The sequence below is a fragment of the Petaurus breviceps genome, unplaced genomic scaffold, assembly GCF_028583685.1.
Source record: "Petaurus breviceps papuanus isolate PSGF00001 unplaced genomic scaffold, PetGlider_PUasm1.0 103, whole genome shotgun sequence".
NCBI classification, from domain to species: Eukaryota; Metazoa; Chordata; class Mammalia; order Diprotodontia; family Petauridae; genus Petaurus; species Petaurus breviceps.
The window spans coordinates 3,862,076-3,865,465 of NW_027185588.1; the positions used below are offsets into that span (position 1 = coordinate 3,862,076).

At 44.0% G+C, this 3,390-nt stretch overlaps 1 protein-coding gene across 1 annotated transcript in view; it reads right to left on the reverse strand.

The window, feature by feature from the left end:
- Window positions 1-1,270, reverse strand: part of LOC138169026 (ceramide synthase 4-like) — a 13,118-nt gene extending 11,848 nt beyond the window's left edge. Inside the window, exon 1 of the mRNA XM_069098149.1 lies at window positions 1,095-1,270. The gene's annotated coding sequence lies outside the window, so the exon portion shown is untranslated. The remainder of the gene's footprint in view (window positions 1-1,094) is intronic.
- Between the last annotated feature and the right edge of the window lie 2,120 nt (window positions 1,271-3,390).

Sequence of the window (3,390 nt, forward strand, 5' to 3'; positions counted from 1 at the left end):
AGAGAGAGAGAGAGAGAGAGAGAGAGAGAGAGAGAGAGAGAGATGGGGAAGGTGGATCACTGGGCTGCCACAAGATTAGGGCAGACAGAGAAGGAGAGTAAATAGAGGACCCTGCCAGGCACTGCGCTAAGCATTGGGAATACAAAGAAAGGCAAAGGACAGCCCCAGCTCTCAAGGAGCCCCCTGTCTAACTTCTGCAAACAATTGTTCACCAGTGAGATGCAGACAGGACCGATCATCTCAGAGGGAGAGCACTAGAATTAAGGGGGCTTGGGAAAGGTGGGGTTTGGCTGAGACTGAAGGAAGGCAGGGAAGCCAGGAGGTGGGGTTGAGAGAGGGAATTCCAGGCAAGTGGGACAGGGTGAAAATGCCCGGAGCTGGAAGATGGAAGGTCTTTGAGGAAGAGCCAAGAGGACCAGAGTCTCTGGGTCCTACAGTAAAGTGAAAGAAGCCTGGAAGGGGGCGGGGGTGGGGGAAGGTTCTGAAGGGCTTTACAAGCTACACAGAGGATGTTAGATTTGATCCTGGAGGCGATAGGGAACCAGTGGAGTTTGTTGAAGAGGGGTTGAAGGAGGAGTGTGTGACATGGTCAGATCTGGGCTTTAGGAAGATCAATTGGACAGCACAGGAGAGGGCAAACTGGAGTGGAGAGAGACCCAAGGCAAGAAAATGAACCAGAAGCCATGAAATAATCTGGGCATGAGTGCACCAAGTTCATTGCTGTGTCTGAGGAGAGAAGTGGACATGGCATATTCTAAGGGCAGAAAGGACAGGATCTGACCAGTGTTTAGATATGAAATATGACAGGGTGGGGAGGTGAGGATGGCACCCAAGTAGCTGAGCCTGGGTGACCTGGTGGTACCCTCAACAACAGAAGAGAAGATGGTTTGGGGTGAAAGATGATGAGTTCAGGTTTAGACACATTACCAGAAAGCCTCCCTTGGTTGGATGGGAATGTATCACTGACAGAGCAGACCTTTAAAGACTGACTATACCCTTCCCTTTTTCAGGACTAGTCTGCACAAGAAAGATCTAGGCAAAGGGCAGGGGAGGTTGCGCTTGAGGTGGTGGTGCATGCAGGAAGGTACACTTACCTGCAACACAGACAAACAGACAGATGTGGGGACAGAGGCTTCCTGAGGCTCCTCTCGTTCTGCTGCTGTGGGGTTTTTGTGTGTCTGATACCAAGTCTTAACAGTTGTAAGCTAACCTCCCTGTTCTTTCATCAGCGAGGCAATAAATCACCACACTGTTTCTTCCCACCCAGAGGTGGAGCCCAGAGAAGGAGGGAAAAGCTAGGGTGGGGCTTGGGCAGGGGATGGGAGGAAGGAGGTAGAGGATGATGTCAAGCTGCTTGGGGTGGGAGCCAGTCAGTTCTTCAATAAGCATTTATTAAGTGCCTATTATGTGTCAGCCAACTGTGCCATGTCCTGGAACACAAAGAAAGGCGAAAAGGGTCCCTGCCCTCAAGGAGATCTCAGTCTAATGGGGAGGGGTATTTGCATCATTATGTGAAAACAAGGTGTAGACAGAATAAATTGTAGATAATTACCACAATGAAGGGAGATGACTGGGAGCCTCTGGAGGAGTTTGGGGACTCCAGAACCATAGAGTCTAGGAAGAGGATGGCAAAGAAGGGCCTGGACCAATGGGGTGGGAGGCAGGGCAGGGATTGATTTAGGGGTGGATGCCTACAGTGCACAGGAAAATATTCGATAATTGTCATAGTCTGGCATCAAAAGTTAGTTTGATTTAAAAAAATTTTTTTTGCCATTGTTTGCATTAAATTTGATTTTGATTTCTGCATATGCAAAAGATGCCTTCTGAGTGTCATAGCTTCCATTTCTAATAGGAAGTATCCAGTGGGAGATTAATACATCCCATGGTCCATCCTTCAGGTCTAGTTCTCTGTAACTAGCTGTAGTACCTAGTAAAGTACTACCCAGTAGGGTCCCAATAAATGTTCATTCTATCTTTCAAAAAGATGATCATGTTTTATTCTTATAGACTGGTAATATGAAATCAAAGCTGCTAGTTTAAGTACTTCCTTCACTACCGGTCAGAGTAGTAATAATGTCATCATGGGACTTTCAAGGTAGTGAAAGAGAGTCCATATCTATGAAGCCAGTTTTCATTTTAAGGCAAATTAGTTTTTGCTAACCTCTGGAGTTTTAATTAAGTTGTAATGCTTTTGGCAGGTGAAAAATCTTAAAAACAGTATTGTTTTACTTTCCCTCTTTATCCCTGTCCCCCCAATTGTTCTCTCACCTTCAGTCAAGGAATCTTCTTTCCATTAGGGGATGGAGGGTGCTTTGTGAAAAGTAAAACTCTAGAAAATAGGGCTATTGTTTTTATTTCTCATGCTTCTTACCCTGACTCCACAAATTTATACCCATCTCCAATTTTCTTCAAGTAAAAGAAAAGATGAACACATAGAAAGATGTGCACTTAGGGCCCATGTACTAAGTTGAAGAGATAAAGTCCTATTCAAGAATTTAATTAAACTAAAGAGTTTAATGGGGATTAGCCTTATTTTGGTTAGATGGTTCCTTTGGAATGGCACACCAGTTGATCAAAATAGACTTCTTTTCATTTCATACTTAATGGACTAGAGTGGGGTCACTCTAAGTTATCCTGATCTGTATCTGGCCACTGGTCCCAGAAGGCTCTGGAAGTGAAAGTGAGGTGGGTCACTTTGCACGGCCCCGCCTCACTTAAATCCAATTCACTTGCAAGTCATGCCATCACTTCCCTGATGTCACCATCCTCTTAAAGAAGGATGGACAAATAACAGTGAACTAGAAACAGTTATATCAGCACATGCTACAAAGTGCACATAGGGATTGAATCAGCTGAGTATATTCTGTGTGCTTGTAAGGACTGAGCTTATCAGCTAGTCTATCATTACATTTAAACAGTAATTTTGAAATGATTGTTGATGCATTGAGGGTGATTTGCCTTTTGGTTGCCATCCTACGAGTCAATACAAAGAGAAAAATTTAATTCACATTCCAAAGATAGAAGAAATGCCTTCTAGGTCACAGCAGTTTTGAATTTCTGCTGCTACTTCTTGCTTTTCTCATTGCAACTAAACCAGGCATTGCCTAAATGACAAGTTTAACTTTGTGAATCAATATTTCAAAGATGAATTAGCCCCTTGTATCTATAGATTGATCTCGTCAATGACCCCAATACGAAACCCTCTCTCTATTTATATTTGTTGTTTTGTTGTGTCCAACTCTTTGTGACCCCATTTGGGGTTTTCTTGGCAAAGATACTGGAGTGGTTGATATTTCCTTCTCCAGTTCATTTGACAACTGAGGAAACTGTGGCAAACAGGGTTAAGTGACTAGCCCAGGGACACACAACTAGTAAACATCTGAGGTTGTA